General features: G+C 36.4%; 1 protein-coding gene across 9 annotated transcripts in view; it reads right to left on the minus strand.

The window, feature by feature from the left end:
- Positions 1–18,603, minus strand: part of KIF16B (kinesin family member 16B) — a 142,744-nt gene that overhangs the window by 82,697 nt on the left and 41,444 nt on the right. The window lies entirely within an intron of this gene.

Consider the following 18,603-nt stretch of genomic DNA (forward strand, 5'->3'; position numbering starts at 1 on the left):
GAGCTAACAGCAACAGGCTGTGAACATGTACACAGACTGCCTTTCAAAGTGAATCAGTTTTACTACCTAAACAACTGAACCATTATGAGCCAAGGAAGACCGACAACTCAGGAAGGAGATGCAGCAGCAGCAAGTATCGCTTCTGTGTATTATGAGGCACACACTTTTTTCCTGGTGCCAGCAAACACAGAAAACAAGTTTTCTGACAACAGTATGACTACTCCTTTTCCAAGTCATCAACATGCATCCTTCAGAGCCAACCAAGACATTACAGTATTTGTAAGAAAAAGCAGAGATTGCTGTATGTATTTGCCTAAGTACAGCAACTTGACAAACCTGAAGAAAACAGATGTAATATTCCATTTTCCTGCACAGTATAAAATGTCACCAATATTGATGCTGTGTGAAAAGTTCTCTTGTGTCTGCAAACACCTGGGCAAAATGAGATGGTGACACAACACACTAAAAGCACTCCAAAAGAAAACCAGGAAATCCCTCCCTGCTCACAGGCGAATTAAGAAGTTCTCCAGCGTTCAGAAAGAAAGGAAAAAAGCTGTGATTAACGTTGCCCTGCAGCTCCCTGACATTCAAACTGCATCCAACTATTCCTTGATATTATAAAAGTGTCACCTCATAAAACCAAAAAATACAGCTTAAATCATTGTTCAAGTGAAAAGTAATTTCAGTCAAAATACCTATCACATATTAAATATTTATTGAGTGGCATCTACGGCTATACATAATTTATAACGTTCCTATACGACAAGGCTGATGACTTAAAAGAGTGAATACGGATGGCTGTTCACACAACTGCTGGCACCTTTCACCCAATGGAATTGATAAAATATTAAGAGCTGAACATTTTTTTCTAGCATAACAAAGCATTTACTAACGTCCCAGACTGAGGAAAAAACATGCATCCCAGGAGGGAAAGGAATTATCAGTGGGTGAGAAAAATCTATCACAAATGATTAAGAACGAAGAAAAAAATGCTTCATTCTCCAGTTTTAAATATTTAATACATTTTTAGTATATTCAGAAAGAGAGCATGTATAATTATGATTTAAAGTTGATGTGTTGCTTATTTATTCAGGTCTAAAATTAGAGAATTTAATTGAGTTTCTAAATCCTTACTTTGTAAATGACTACCATTCATACATAGAATACATCCTATTGACGGAAACATTATAATAAATGCACAGGCTAGTGGGATTAAGTGCCTTTTTTTTTTTTTTTCTTGAATATTTCTTGTCCATTACGTTTTATCTTCAGAGTCAATGTACTAAAAATCCTGAATCTTAATCAGTTACCTGGAACAACTGCTAAATTTTAATCATGTGGCTGAAAAATTAATTTTAGATTCAAAAGAAAACTCCAAACTGTGAACTTTTGCCCCAAACCAAAATCATAGAAACCCTTTCAACAATATTTATTACTCCGTTCTCTCACATGGAAAGAAAGATGAGAAAAAGGCCAGAAAGAAGTAGCCAAATTGCCCCTCTTTCATCCTTGATGGCATAGGAAGGACACATCTAAAGGAGGAAGGACCTCTTTTGAAATAAATTGAAGGTCTGTAAGCTATTATAAGGCAGAGAAATGATTAGGTTTGATCCGCAACTTGATTCACCTTCATTTGTGTAACGCAATTTTAAAAAGCAGTGAATCTATAAGGCAAAATGACAGGAGTAGGAAAGGTCACTGTCCCCATTAAAAAAGTACTAATTCGGAAAATGTATGAAAGCCTCAAGGTACAATTTAAAAAACTCGCGTGTACTGCATGCGTCTTATCTTGAATTATCCTTGAAAAGAGAAGTGTACATGTACTCCCTCTGTATTTAAGATGCATTCATAAACTGTGGAAAATAAAGCAAGCCAAGTATTACACACAAGGGAGCACTCCAGTGAATATAAATGGCTGCTCTGTGAGGAGAAAAAAGTTTTCTTCTTTAGGAGCTTCTAGACCAAATGGACTCATGTGAAGAGTAGAATTATTTTCTGACTGAATTTCTGAGTCAGTCCATAAGGAAATACTTTCTGAGTCACAGTAAAGATAAAAGGATTTATACTGTTTGTGTAAACGATGGTCTCTTGGAATCGGCTCTGACTCAGCAGTCAGAAACATCCTGATAGAATAAATTCTGTAACAATTCGGTGGCAGCTAGGAGAGCTATTAGGGAAACTCATACCTTCTACACCATTGTGTTACATTTGCTCTATTAACCAGTTCTGGAGGCATCTCCAAGCTCACAGCTAAGATACATGATGTTTGTGTAAAGTACCTGTATGACCCTGTAAGTTAATTTTCACCATATACAACTGCCCATGACAAAGAACCGTTAGGATACATAACATTTCTTTCAGTGCATTTACATGCATACAGACACAAAAATGGAATCACATTCCAGTTGGATTTTAACCAACAGGATACTGAATTACAAAAAAGAAAGTGAGCCCAAAAGACACTTCTAGTATTCCTTGACCAGTCTACCAATACAGTAAAACAAGCAAAACCTTTGCTGTTTCCAGCTGCTACTGGCCCAGCACATATTAAAAAGCATGCATAACTAGTACAGTGTCCTTTCAATGAACAGAACTGCTTGGTGAAGTTTAATTTGTGTCACACTTCCCATTGCAAAATCTCAATTCTTTCATTTAAATATTCAACAGTTAACTGCTGGCACACAGTTCTGAGAATACACTGTGCAGAGACTTACAGTAAAACACATTATGCTAGCTAAGTAAGTTGTCCAGATGTCTATATTTAAATTATGCAAAAATGCATAATACCGAATTAAAGAAGTTATGGGTAAAAATGTGCAATGGCAAAACTCTTCACATTAATATTTAACCAGATTATATACTAGAGCCAATTCTTTTATTAACAGGTACTTTGGGTGCATTTGATTTCATTGAAAATATGCTATTATGTCCTGAGTTCACAAAACTGTCTGAAGATCCTCAGTGCCATGGCACTAACATTAAGCTCCCTACGAAATACATATGCAAACTGTACACAAAGGAAATTCTTAACTGGTTTTCCTCCAGTAGTGTATTCACTGTATTTTGCATTCCCTTTAAATCACTGGAAATAAATCTTTCATGCCTACAGAAAAAGATATCCCATATCTCTCAGAATTCAAAGGCACCTGAAAATGTGTATTTTAAAGCCCAGCAAATACACACAATTAAAGAGGCTACTCAAACAGAGGCAGTAAGAAACATGGATGTAACATCCTCAGCTGGTCATCCCATGTTCAAGGCAGGAGAAAAAAACAGGACTTCACTCACTGAAGCCAGCAATTTATATAATCTCCATCCCAGAATGGTGAAAGATAAGGTGACTTACAATTCCAGTTCTGCAGTAGAGGTTTTCAGTAAATCCAGGAAGCAGAGTAACTCCTGAGTTACAACCAAAAACACACGTACAGCAGTCAAAGCTAGTTTATGCATGCGTGCTGAAGGAGGGCTACACTGCTTGCATTTCCAGAGAAAACCTTTCAGAACAGAAAACGAGGCATAACTGTAGGACAGGGACCACGATGAAAGCATACAAAACCATGTGGGAGAAGTCTCCAATGGGCAATGCTCACTTGCTCTTTCCTTTACTAGGAAGTGGAAAAGAAAAATTATCCAGCAGAAGATCAGAAATGAAAAGCAACCCCTTGCTAAACTGAAGGATGCTGTTGACATCAATAATCTACATAGGTACAAGAAAAAACAGACTGCAAGAAAAGCAAAGGAGGGAATGTGGATGACTGTCCAAGGGTATCTATCACCTAACTCCAAGAACTGCAGACTCAAAAAACATAGAAAGTTTTCTGGGGAAGGATTATTATTCTGCATGCCCTCTTTTATATTCCGATAGTGGGCACCATTGCATAAATCTGACTTCACCTACAGGGGCATTTAATCTGATCCAGTATAATCTTTAACTACTGCAAAAAGGATGAAAATGTTTTGAAGTTTAGTTTAAAACCAGATTTACCGGTGTTTTAAAGTACATTACCTGTAAATGCACTTTAGAAATTCGTGTTACAAATAAAAATCCAGTCTCTTTTGAATCCCACTGATTTTTGACTTTAAAAATATCCTTAGAGCAATGAGTTCTTCAGCTATTATGCATTAAAAACAACATAAGAAAACATTTAACATTTACTGTTTTGTTTCATATAATAGTGTTTTTCTCCTGTGTTCTCATGGAATAGGATCTTAATACTTTGAATTTAAATTTGTGATATAAAAATCACATGATGTTTCATTATGCAGCATTGTCTGCTTTCAGAGAGTTACCTTTCAAGAGATGTCTGCAGAGAAACAGCAAACGTGACAGCAGCACTTCTGAATGAAGAGAAATGCTTCCTTCCCTGGCCACCTCTCTACCTTTGCAATTTGTGGCAACTCCTACAACTCTTGTCATGTTGTCTTTCTTTACCTAGCCCTCTTTTTCTTCTTAATTTCTTCAAGGTGTAGTTTAACACATCTATGGATAATGTATTGTCGTGTATGTATATACATCCTTCCCCCTCTTCTAATAGCATATAGCTTTCTGAATTCTTACGTGCAGCAACAATGCAAGTTTTATCTATATTCATAGCTTTAAATTTTATAACCAAAGGGCACAGTATGTCTTGCTAATAGAAAAAACTCACAACATTCATTTGCATTAGATAGTAAAAACCTGTGTTCAGCCACTCACCGTCCCAATGACTAAAGAAACTATACTCTAATTTACTAGCAGAAAGAAATTTTCAGTTAAATTTTGTTAACCTGTAAATCCTTTCTGCACAGAGATGAAGGTTGTCATTGTATCATAAAGCTGAACAAGCTAAATTATAGATCACAGAAGTCTCATAGAATAAACTCAGAAATTGTTTTGCTGAATAAATTACTAGAGCTGCCATCAAACAATTGAAGTACACAAGCTAAATTATCCTGCAATCTTCCACATTAATGTATTGCTTTGACACGCTAACTAAATTATCAAATAATCAGGAATTCATATCAACAAAATATTATCATATTCTTGTATGCATCATCTGTGTGTCTCAGAGAAGTCTAATTTATCTTTAGAGTTTTAAACTTTTCCAGATCTGACACTGGGATATGTGATGTTTCTAATTTTTTATGCCATCCTCCATACAGTTGTACATTTATGTGTTTAGGTGTGTTAATCAAATACTCTTGTAAAATATGAGACCTTTCAATGAAAGTGAAAACATACTGCTTTTCATTATCTGCCTACCCTCCCCCATCCCCTTTTTCTTTTTAAACGAGGGAACATTTTTTACTTACTTAGGTAAGACAGACCATCCTCCAACATGCAATCCCTTTCTGATGGAAGCCTTGAAAAGGTTGTTGTAAATATATTAATTCCATAAGGTGTTGGTAGATGGTAACTGTCCTTCATTAAAATGTCTAATGACTTCACCTTGCCTACTATTCTCACGACTCATGTAATTGTTAAAGCCTCATGTCTCAAGCAAAACCCACCAAGCATTTCCATTGTGCGCTCTCAGGTGAGCAAACAAATGCTTGCAAAACACCAACCTATTACCAAGTCCAAGTCTGCATAAGAGCTCTAACAAAAGCCAGTCCTGCAAACTCAACTATGCAACAGGACCACCGCACCCATACAAAAACAGCCGTAGGTCATGGCCCAGGTCCATCTACACATATTTCTGTTCCCTTCCAAACACAAACTTTCTAACTTAATTTCCACTGAAAGCTTATTACCACTAATGAGTGCGATCATACAGTCCTACTGCTTGGAAATGTTTTTAGTGGATAACAAATAGCAATATTTAAGAAGAATACACTGCAAAGAGACTTCTATTTACAGAAATTATCTGAATGATTCTGGATTTCATTCTTCTGGAAGAGAAGTGTTACATAAACAAATGGACTACCCCTCTGAATTTTCAACTGCACGGCAAGCTCATTATTACACTGTATTATATAACAGTATAATACAGTATACAGGGGATGTTGTTATGTACTGTAAAGAATACATGGCACACTACTACAGTTGCACTCCGTATTAAGATGTGATCACACATCTTGGCCTCCAGACCTTCACCACCTTTGTAGCCCTCCTTTGGAGGCTCACAGTTTGATGTCCTTCTTGCACTGTGGCACCCAAAACCGCACACAGTGCTCGAGGTGAGGCTACCAATGTGGAGCAGAGCTGGACAACCACTTTGCTCAAGCAGCTAGAGGTGCCGTGCCTGATGCACCCCAGTGTATGGTTGGTTGGCCCTTTTGGTATCAGGGCACGCTGCTGGCTCATGTTCAACTGGCCATCAACCAGCTCCCTTTCCATGGGGCTGCTCTCCAGGCTCTCATCCCCCAGTGTGGGGGAAGATTTACACAGTGTTCCTCATGAATATGCAGGTTTACCTGTGTCAGGTATCTCTATTTTTCACTCACTACACAAAACATCTGATTCTTCCAAGCTTTTATTTGTCTTTCATGCTGGTGTTGTACTATCTCTTGACATTGAAGTCTCATGCTGTCCTCCCCTCCTTCCGTGGGGTTTAAAGTTCTTATTAGTCCCCATGCTTCAGCACTTCGAAGTATCTACCATCAATCTCCCTTCTATTATTCTAATTCTGAGTCATCCTGTCCTCTGTGAGATGTTCTGCTAGACAAATGATGTCTCCCAACTTTATTATCAGTAAACTTCACCACATAATACTCCTAAGGAAAAGATTAAAGATGATCAGGGCCAACAATGAGCTCCTACTACCAACTTCCCTCTCCTCTTCTATCATATCCTCGCTATAACCATTTTTTAAGGTATAATCTCCACACTAGCTAAATAAGGAAACATTTTACTGTGTACTGAGATGGCAACAAGTAACAACTAGCTTTAGAAACTACCACAAGATCATAGACAATGTTTTAAATATTATCTGAAACGGCATGAATTATACTAAAAGCATCCTTTTAAAAACAAATTGTTCCAACTTTGAAAGACATATGGCAGAAGTATTCCATTTTAAAGAAGTCTTCAGAAGTAAAGGATTTCTTAAATTTCCCCACTAACCCTGCAAATACAACCTAGTTAGTATTAGTCAAGGTTTTAAGTTCCTCCACAATTTACTTCAGCATAATGAACGTAGGTCAAAGTAGCAGTTCTGAATTTAACATTTGATTTAGTTTTAAATGTTTAGCTCCACTAGGTAGCATTTTAACAAACTGTTCTTCTTTCATTTCATTTTGAGAACAAAGTTTATAATGACTTTTCTGATAGTTGACGAAGGTAGTATCACCTTACTTTTTCCCCCAGAAATAATGTGCTTCTTTTTACTAGGTCACTGACAACAAACATGAGTTGTCACTTACCTGAAGTTTTTAATGCAAATTAAAGGACTATTAAAAGGTCAGAAATTGCAAAAAAAATATATACTGTTTGATCCCAAGTCAAACATTTGAGGATGCTACAAAATGACAGAATAAAGTGCCCTTTTAAAACTATCAATTTTATTTTGTATACCCAAAGCATAAAATAATTGGTGCTTTAAGCTGACACAAATGTCATTAGTAATTGGTTGCACATCATAAATTGACTAAGTTTGTTGATACTCTTCTTTTGAAAATCTGGTCAATTCAGGAGAATTCAACTTTTCTTAGCAACTATATGCATCTTTTTAAATTCAGATTCCAGTGAAATAAACCCTACATGAACACAAACACGAATCATATCATTAAAAGTATAAGATATATTTTACAACATATTCTATACTTATCTAAGATCTCTTTAAGAACATATAAAAATACGTAAATAAAAACTGTCTATATATATAATATACTGTCAATTGAACTGAATTCTCAAAATTGCAGCATTTACTGTACAACTACTGAATGTCAAAAGAGATGAGACATAGGAAATGCCTATGCCCATTAATTAGCTAACGACACTACACTATTTCACAATTTTAATAACAAAATATAAATGAAGAACTTACTCTAGTTCACAATATCCTGATATAGTCATTTAACTGCTTTTAAAGGGACAGCATGAGGGAATACCAAATGCTTGAAGTGTAAACATAATAAAAGGACACCCGTTTTAATCAGTAACAATAACGAATCACATAATATACACCTCAAACATGACAGAAACATCCATTTAAAAAAAAAAAAAAGAGAATCAAGAGAATAAAATAGGGAGAAGAGGGAAGATGACTCTTGTCATCTTAATCAAAATAATATAATCCTCAAAATATACTCACCAGAAATATGTACTATTTGTATCAAATGGAAGTGCCCTATAAAATCAAATAAATAAAATCTACTTAAGAGGTGAAATCTATAATCCGGCACCAGTCCCTAACACTAAGGCCCAAAGAAATATCCGATCTAGTTAACAAAATAATAATGCTTAAATCCTATTTCTGAGCCAAGACAAAAATTCCAAATATTTACTGAAAGGAAAAGTTCCAATCACATTTTTGGTCATGCCAACTAAAATCAAATAGAAAAAAGTAATCAGAAAAAGGGTCGGGGTGATGGTAAAGGGATTTCTTGAAATCTTTGTAATCTAGATTAAGGTATAGTATGGCATTCTTGGCAGACTAAAGTTTTCCCAGGTTAGAATACTTTTAATATTTAGGGTCCATTTAGCCCATGAGAATATACTAGCACAGCTTTGCCAACTATTAGCAGAAAATAATATTTCATATAAGGATGTAAACCTGCTGTATCTTTAGGGAGAAAATGCAAAGCAATCCACACAAACCTCAGGAAGCTACCAGTGACCTTTGGACTTCACTGACTGATTTGAGTCTTAACTCCGATAACTGTCTCTTTCTTGCATTCTCGGAAAAACCTCCATGGGCCTACAGAGCTACTACAGAGTAATAAGAAAGAAAGTCACGTTCACAAAAGGAAGCATAACATTATCTTTTTCCTTCTCCAGTAGCAAAGATTTATGATGTTTTTATAACCATATTGAGATTTCCAAACATCAGTGCACAAATGCTGCGCATCATGGCAGCTTTCCCTCTCACATGAATTCTCAGTGACTTCTGACAGATGTTACTGCACCTCAAAGTCCTAGATCTAGTGCGAGGCAATTCTTGCCATTAAGTAAATGAGCTCAAAACGAAAGATTTATGCACTGGTATGGAGTACAATGTAGCACTTTTCAATAACTTTATGACTGGCAAGTAAATTACCCTCTATTTGTTGTGGTTCAAGAAAGTCTACAATGTAAGCCCAAGCCTTTGAGACGGCCCAGACACCAAGAGTTTCACATTTCCAAAAGTTAAAGTAGACCTTGTAATGGGTCTGATTTTAACTATTTCAATAAAAAGAGGACTAGGTGTTGGAAATATTCATTTGAATGCTTCATTAACTTAGACTGATTTTGGAACTCTCTCTCCACTGATTGAAACCATAGAAAGAAATAATGGGAAACTGTGATGTGATCATGTAATTAAACACTGCATAAATAGAGGTAAAAGGGGTGGGTGTTGCTCTAATTCAACTGGGCAGCTTAAACATGCACATTTCAGCTGCTCAGAAGTCCAATATTATATTTGCCATATTATCAGTTGCATTTGTCAATATAAAAGCTTTTTTTGCAAACATTAAGTAGGTATATGCAACCGAAAAGACAAATGGATGCATGCTTTCATATAGGGGTCAATTAACAACCCAAAAGAACACCAGAAAACTGGAAGCATATTCTCTTCTTCCTTATTCATCTTACCACAGTTAATTCTTGGTTATCTGAAAGTCACTCTGCCCAAGTGTAATTTTTCCCCAAAATTCAGAGTGCTCCTGCAACATGTAATCAGCAAATAGATGAATATTGCAGAGGAATTCCCATATCAGTATTTCAAACTCTGGTTTTCTCAGAGTCCCCATTAAAAAGCTGTCAGCACAGCTGCAGAAATACAAATGACAGGTAGATCCCACTACTGGTGAAGAAAAAAAAAAAGGACACAATTTCTTCATGCAAAAACATAATCCACAATTAGGTACTCTGTTCTTTGTTTTGGTTTTTTAATTTTTTTAGAAGCTTCTCAACAGCTTACCTTGATCTTTAGAGCAAACAAGCTTCCCATCATGATTAGGATATGAAAGTTTAAATAGTTACCCCTAACAAGAAATTACTCTTCAAAACAAGCACCCCCGCACCCAACTGAAAAACAGCAAAGACCAATCACTCATTTTTCCAGAGATTCAAAAGATGGCATTTTCTTGAGCCACTCTTCTTGGCTTACCATCACCTATCACCCACCCACCACTTTGGCCTTTTATTTCCTTTTGGGAAGGCTAAGAATAGAAAGAGAACAGTATTATATTATATTGTCAGGGCTGAGTATTCTCTGTATTATCTGCCTCAACAACAACCTCATAATCAGAGGGTAAAGTGTGAGTATACCAGAAAAAAAAGTATTCTGCATAAATAAGCCACCTTGCCTGACTATGAACCAACTGGAAAACCTATGATAACAGTGGCAGAAAAGTCATCTGGAAGCCACACTGTTATATTCAGAGAACTTTTAGTATTTGCACTGATGGGTTAAATTATCCCTACTGCTGAAGACTACATGCTGAAGAGATGGGACGGACCCACTTCTTACTTTTGAGCATTGCATTGCCTCTTGGAAGAGAGACAGAGACATTTCAACAGCTTCCCACAGAACTAGCACACATGTACGCATTCTACCGCTATTAGAAAGTATTGGCAATGCATATCCATAAGTATTATAAGTGTCAATATTAAGAAAGTTATTGTTATGATGGCTTAGAATGTAAAAAGCATCATTAATATTCAAGGAAGTCAAGGAATAGAAGACGAACACAGAATTTCCACAGCAAAGCATGAGAAAACATTTACTGTCAACACGATTATATGAATTGTATGAAAAATGATAGGGGATTGGGGGAGATTTCAACACACTGGAAACTGGTTTGGGCTTACTAGAAATAACTCCTAAAGAAATGAGGGATAAGCAGAACTGACTATTTAACTTAAGTTCTAGATGGGAACTGGTAACATGCATATTCTTCTTGCTCTGCAGGCCCACTCCCTTACAAAATCTTGCCACAAAGAATCAGCCAAGTCAAAACACTGAGCAGCAGCTGAGAGAAAGTCAATTGTGTCTAGCCCCAGAGTTAAAAAAAAAAAAAAGAGAGAGAAAAAAAAAACACTGTTCCAAGAGAACAACTTTGAAATATTTGCAATTCCCACTGAAATGACACATCAACTAGGAAAAGCAGTTTTTTTTTTTTTTTTTCTGTATTGTATCAGTGACGTTGCTTGTCTAGTTAGTGCACATTTTAAGCTTTTTCTCCATTCTATAACGTTGTACATACAATACGAACTGTCTGTCCTATGTTATATAATGCCCACAATGACACAGATGAAGTTTCGGGAATAACAAAAAAAAAAAAAAAAATCACCTGCCATAAAAGTAGACACGATTTGGAAGGCAAAGGGATGAGAGGAGGAAATATGGATAATACCACCAGCAATGAAGCATCTGCTCTATAATCTGTGGAAAAGCCAAACTACATTCTGTACTATCCCAGGACTTCAATAAAATGGTTTTGAAAATTAAGGAATATGCCCTTCTTTTAAAATCAATAAATTAATTCTTGATATAATCATCAATTATGAAAGGTGATATCGATTCTCTCATGCATACCCATATTAAATACAGCACAAATTCCTACCAAGCCTGCTCCTACCAGTCAACAGGTCAAAGAAATAACACCATCCTCCTGGCTACCAAAGTCAGTTTCAGTACAATTAGTACAATTAATACACTTAGGTTTTGTGAGGGGAAGAAATTTCTAATACCCAAAACCACAAAGAAAACCACAACTGAGAAGAAACTCTCTAATCAGATTTTTCACCGTCTCCTAGAGCTTTAGGCCACACCACCCTCATCAATCAAGAAAACCCATTAAAAAGCCTGCAACAACCAAGATCAGAAAACTGTAGTTTTGTTGTGAACAGCTTACTGTGAAAGTGCAGGTGCTCCTGCAGCAGCCCACACAGACATCAATAGCTGTCTGAAATGAATGTCGATTAAAAAGGCAGATGCAAAACTGCTCAGATGAGCAACTGCTAACATAGTGAAGCTAAAATTATGGTAAATTAACGATGCTATTCCTTTAAAGAATAAAGAATAACTTGCTTGAGCAGTTATCAGTCTCCTAAGGTCAGCTTACTTTTTCCATTTTTTATTGTTTCTCTTTCCCCCTCAAAACTGGTTGCCCTGTGTTCACCATGGAAAAGCAGCTGTGTATCAATACATGGACATCCTATTATTGCAGTGGCACCCAAAAGCACCATTATATTTAACGTACTTTAAGTATTTTCATTAGAAGCCTAGGCAAATTCAAAGTAATTTTTCAGGAACCTTGGCCTTCATTCCTGGAATTACCAGGACAAATCCAACAGGTTGAAATGCCTGCTCCTTGACGCTTTAGATCTTGTACAGACACAACTGCTACTGACATCAGAAAAAAAATCCCTGAATAGAACTGTGGGATTTGGCTAATTGTAAGTATAGATGTCTGTTTGGCCGCTTAAGCTTCCTGGACACTCATCTGTAAAATCCTGTTTTCCAGTGGCTTATAAAGCTTCAGCCATCAAAGCTGCCATTTTCCACGCTGAAGCATCTGCGGCAGGCTGGTGTGTGCCCTCACCAGCTTGAGTTTAAGGGACAACTATTCTTCTATTTCAACAAATGAAGCTCGCCAAGTATTTTATAGGTAAGCTGTGTCTGAGGCAGGACAGGCCTCACCTCTTCACAGCCTTCTATCTGTGACTACACTGAGCATATCTTAATCTCAAAGGAAACCTATATCTATGACTTTCAACACTCACTATCACAGGAGAAAACTTGACATTTTTGCCCTTGTTGATGTTCCCTAGCAGTACCTTCCAGCTAAGAGAAAGCAACTCTGCCCTCAGTATTCTCCAGGCTGGTATCTAAAGAAGGGAAAGGGCCTGGCTGGAATAGAAAGAAACAGCCAATCTTAATTCAGGCTCTTCTCCCATATGCATTAGGATACAGTCTTTAATTACATGATCATATATTGTCTACAGGACCTGTGAATAATTCATTCTACAGACTGTACTCTGGGAATGAATCAAGAGAATGCAGTGAACAAGACTATTATCTACAGGACTCCTACCTCATTTGTTGCTCAGACCGGATGATGAATGAGTCATGGAATTGCAGAGGAAAAAAGTCTAGTCTCCTAGCTAATACATTTATTCATTTTAAAAGCTATTTTCTTGTTGGTATTTCTTGAGGGATGGGGAAATTAAGGAAGTGTTTTGCTTCTCTGGAATTCTGTTTTATTCACTTATCTAGAACATCATCTCTACTTCCACGGATTATTTTAAATCTATTAGTCCCTTACCACAGCTAAAACGTGCCCCTCACTACTGAAAGAAACTGAAGAAAGGAGAAGGGCAATGGACAACAATATATATTAAGTAACAACGAAGAACAGAGAGAAAAAAAAATATGGACTAGCAATGCAATAGCAAAATATTTTGCAAAATAACACAAGCAGCTTGGTTGTCAGAGCATTCTTGTCCCTTACAACCCAGCTAGTGAGGTACAGAATAAATGAAACTGGAGAGACGCATGGCAGCCAGAAAAATGAACCTGTCCTCTCCTTTGTTCAGGAAGACAGTCTGATTGCAATAGCAGCAGATTTGTGCTGCCATCTGTGTTTGAGACATCTTAGTGGATTTCATTAAAAATACCGTCTCTGTACTTGAGAAGAAGAACAAAGAGCAAACACACCACTCCTACAGCAGTAGGACCATATGAATCAAGGCTATGCTCAGTTGCCAATTAAGACATTAAGTCAGGTGCACAGCAGTACCATGTATTCAAAGCTCTCAGAATCCTGTAGTAATAAACTCCTAAACATGCTGGGGAAAAAAAAAAAAAAAAAAAAAAAAAAAAAAAAGGAATAAAGCAGTTCTAGTATTTCATATCAAATACACATTTCCATACAAATATTATAAACAGATCTTTTGTGAAGGTCTCAGACAAATTTGCCTTCTTCTCCTGAGACCTTGATGTAAGAATGTTTCTTTACCCTCCCATAACCAAGTCCAACAAGGAATTTACATTCTGTCTTGGCTCCTTCTCATTACTGCTCTGCTGATCCTTTAGAAGAAATAGCTTTCAGGGTTTATTTCTTCTTCTCTTTTTTCTACAGGCTAAATCAGAAGCTTCCTCTGCTTTCAATTTAGCTCCCCTTTCTGCCACAAGAAAATTAATAGAAAAGCAGACCAAATGCCCAGGAGGAATTGTTGAACAAGTGGCATCTGAGCTGTAGAAAGAATTTCAAAAGCAACTCTCTCTGTCTGACTCCCTCTCATTTGAAAACTGCCTACAAGCCCTAGGGATGGATTAAAGCTAAGTATGGCCTGGATAATCTACAAATGCGGGGCCCCAGTTGTAAGGAGAAGGATGGCAGCAAAATAGTTGGGAGTATGGTTATTCCTAGAAACCAGAGGGCCTCTTTTGGAATGCACAGCCAGGATCAACCAAACTATTCAAGCCTGCCTTAATCCACAGCTGGTGAGCTCAGAAGCTGAAGCCCCCAACTGTGCTTCTCTGATGGTCCAGGTGGTTTCAAGTGGGGAAAAATGGCTTAAAAGTGAAATAAAAAACAATCAGCAGCATTAGGCTTCTCTTGATTGCGACTTTTTAGTAGAAACTGAAAGTTAAAAGTGGTCAGACCACCACAGAGGCATAGCAAGCAGCTAAAGAAGCTACATGAGAGAAAGGAGGTTTCTTAATAAGATGAACACAGGTGGCAAAGACAGACTTGAAATCAGACATCTACTTCTTTTGAAATCTACTTTTGACTGCTGCACTCAGTGTTCCCCAGGTGGCTGGGACACTTTCAGTAGTGTTTCTATTAGGAAAAGAGCTACAGTAGATCAGTAGCACCAGTTCCCAATTTAGTATTTTTTCCTTTCTCTGACAACAGCAAGCCAATGCCGTTGTGGACAAAGCACTTTAACAAATCATTGGTGAGTGAAGAGCAATGAGAGCTGCTCTCCTGAAGAAAAAGCAATGTGTACCTCAAGACAACTATATATTCCCTTTAAAAGTTTTGGGTTGTTTGCTTCTAAATTTTTTATCGTCTTTATTCTCAGCCTACACTACCCTGCACATATTGATCAGATTTAAGCAAGGGAAGCAATCTGATGAAGAAATAATCTTCATTTAATAATGGCATCTGATCGGTAATATAGTATCAGAAACAATGTCTGTTTTTTTCTGAAAGAAACCATATATCCTGTTTGGATGATCTCTGTCCAAATGCCAACGCAGAAGTCTGTGTACTGACCAAGAGCGTAAACATCCTGGCATGTAAATATATTAATTTCATTAAACTGGCAAAAAACATGATATGTTTTCATGTCCCTGCTTCTGTGAACCAACTCATAACAAACAAATAGTTGGCATGCAGAGGCTGTGGAGGCAGGAAGAGAAGTGACGTTTAATAACTACGATGTACCCCAACTTTAAATCTCATTACCAGAGTAGATGATGGTATGAACTACAGCTACAGCCAGTAACTGCTACAGCTGAGAAATGAACAAACAAACAAAGCACTGGGCCAGGTATCAGACAACAAATGCTAATAAACCCGACAACTAAATTGGACATTATGTGTCATGACACAGGGGGCAGGAGTTAAATACTGTACAAGGACTAATAACAATAAATGTTTCCTTGCTATCAGACAACTTTCTTTTAAAAAAATTACTAACTTAATTAACTGAAACTTAACTGTTTTTTCCAACTCTAAGATACATTAAAAGAGAAAGAAAATAAATGAAGTGTCCTGGATCTATATCCAAAAGCCTGTTTGGTTTTTAAACTGTACTAGTTGGCCAAATAACAGGAACCACCTCTCTCAGAACCTGCTTTTTATTATCCCCAAATTATCAGAGCTTCAAAGTTGAGAAAATAAGTGTTTTAAAGGCTTTAGCTAAAGTGATTTGTTGAATATCCTAGATACACAGTAGTTTAAAAAAGAGAGTTGAAAAAGGTACTGACAAATAATTGTGATAATCTTGAACGTACATAATCACTTTACACTTCATCCCACCTGTGAATTGTTGTTCAGAAGCATTTCTGTCAAAACAGTTACTCAGGTTCTTTAGGACTTGTTCTTAAACCAATGTTTTGGCATTCTCATAATCTTATTTTAGTACATCTGCACAGCAATGAAAGTCGAGATATTGCAAATCATTTTGCCTTAAAGTATCTGAATTAAACCTCAATTAAGGATGTAGAAACGTCTGATTTTTGTATCTGCAGTGACATCTAGTGTAAAAAAACAAAACCACATTTTAACAGGCTTCTAGAGGAACAGAAGCTCTTATCTGTGTGATTTCCGAATGAGAAAGACAGACATGAAACATTAACGTCAGCTCTTTAAAATCTTTCTTAATATCATCTTCTTCACAACATTCACAAGCCCACTGAAGAGAATAGTATCAGGCATAATATAAGAGGCTATTTAATGCAAATGTGCATTCATGCCTTTCCTTACAAATCCAGTTTTATAAAACCATATAAATTCAGTTTGATAAAGGTATACATTGTGCAACTGTTAAGTAGAGGGGTTGCCCTGACAAAACAACCAACCTTCGGATTAGAGTTGGTATTCTATTTATTCTGTCAACTTTTCAAAAAAAGGAAACAAATCCTGGAATAATATCTGACTTAAATTCTTCCTGCCAGTGATCTTGGAAACTTGTCCTTAAAAAGCTCAAGCAGGAGACATAGCTTCTAAAGTAGGAAACAAAAACTGGAAGCATGCAAAGAATCTTGTATAATACAGATGACAAATAGAAGTTATAAAGTAACAAAATTTGTTAAAAAAAAAATACAGATTTAAGTCTCATTAAAAGTATACAGCTATGCTTTAGACACAGCCAACACCACACATTCTAACAAAAATACAACACCAACATGTCTAACTAGCAACCATTTTATAAAAATGATTCACCAACTGAAATGTGAAAAATCCTTAGAAACAAGTGGTATTCATGCCAAACATACAAATAAACACATATGCCAAAGCTGAAAATGAACAGTTTAAACACGATATCATGCATACATCATTTTGTATATAAAAGCACACCATTCCTCTTTTTTTTTTTTTTTCCATTGACCTATAAATACAACCATTTTAGGACCTGTGTTCCAAAGGCACACATCCAAGAAGACTCAGAGTCGCACATACTTTTCAGGAGCAGGATTAAAGTATATACTCTTTTTTTTTTTGCTAAAAACTTCCATAATATATCATTTCCCAATACCCAATGGTAAAATAATTAAGGTGATAGAAATGATTATAAATATCAAATTGTTGTTTTTGTCAGATAATTTTCATATATACATATATGTACAATGGATATATTATTCATTATGTATTCAGTTATTTGTTAGTGATCTAGAACAACTAGATTATGCATTAGGGTTCTAATGTTCTAGTACACACAAGAGTTTATTGATTACTAAAATATTGAATAGCGTCACAACCACTGAAACATGTCATGAGTCATGAACTACCATTAACTAATGATGTTAAAGTACTTAAAAAAATAAAATAAAGTCTAGAGTGTTTTCTTCAAGAACCCAACAGTCTGCACATGTTCTGTACTCTACAGCCTGAGTGGATTTGGTAGGCAGGAGGATTTAATGTTGAAGTTGCAGATAATTAATTGAAAGCACTTTTCACCTGAGGATTGAGCATGTTAAAACAGGAAAGAAAGTCCTTCAATCTGTATTTTATCCCTGCTTGCTGCCTGTCTTGTTATAATAGTCACTACAGAGAAGGATGCAGGTGAGAAAGATGTCAGTGAGGATAAAGATGAGCAGACCTGTTAAGTCAGAACAGACAAGGTTTAGGTTAACATGACTGAATAGCTAACGTGAGTAAAGCACAGAAATAAGCTATGAAGTTAGCGGAGGCCAATTCAAGAAGCACAATTAAGAGAAAGGAAAGAATGCAGAAAACAAATGCTCAAAGGGCAAAGTACTGGGGAAGGACATGAAATGTGAAAAGAAGAAAAGGACCCAAAATAGTCAAGGACCAAAACAGTCAAAGTTAATATAAACTAACAAAAAGGCATAAAACAGGAAACTGTGATATATGTCTAGCCTTATATGCAAGAGAACCGAGATAAATGTGCTTAAATACCATTCGGCAAGTGAGGGTTAAAAATAACACTATCTGAAAGTGCAAATAAGTGCCAAGTAATTCAGAATTTCTATAGAACACAACAGACTGCTCTTGACAGAGTTCACTCCAGTATACAAGCCAGCATGGAAAGGAAATTATTAAAATCAAAATCTACTACCTTCTGCCACCCTAATCCATACCTTACACAGAGCAGCATAATTACTTTCAGTTTTGGTTTCCTGATGCCTTTGCTGGATGTAGCCAAGATTCATAAAGAAAATAAATTCCTGTTTAGATAAATGTCTACTAGAATAAGTGTTTAGTATTAGCCTGCATTTATTCATAATGGCAATTTAAGTTAGTTTTTCACCTCACTCAAAAAGGCCTATGTAGCTA

The sequence above is a fragment of the Oxyura jamaicensis genome, chromosome 3, assembly GCF_011077185.1.
Source record: "Oxyura jamaicensis isolate SHBP4307 breed ruddy duck chromosome 3, BPBGC_Ojam_1.0, whole genome shotgun sequence".
NCBI lineage: Eukaryota > Metazoa > Chordata > Aves > Anseriformes > Anatidae > Oxyura > Oxyura jamaicensis.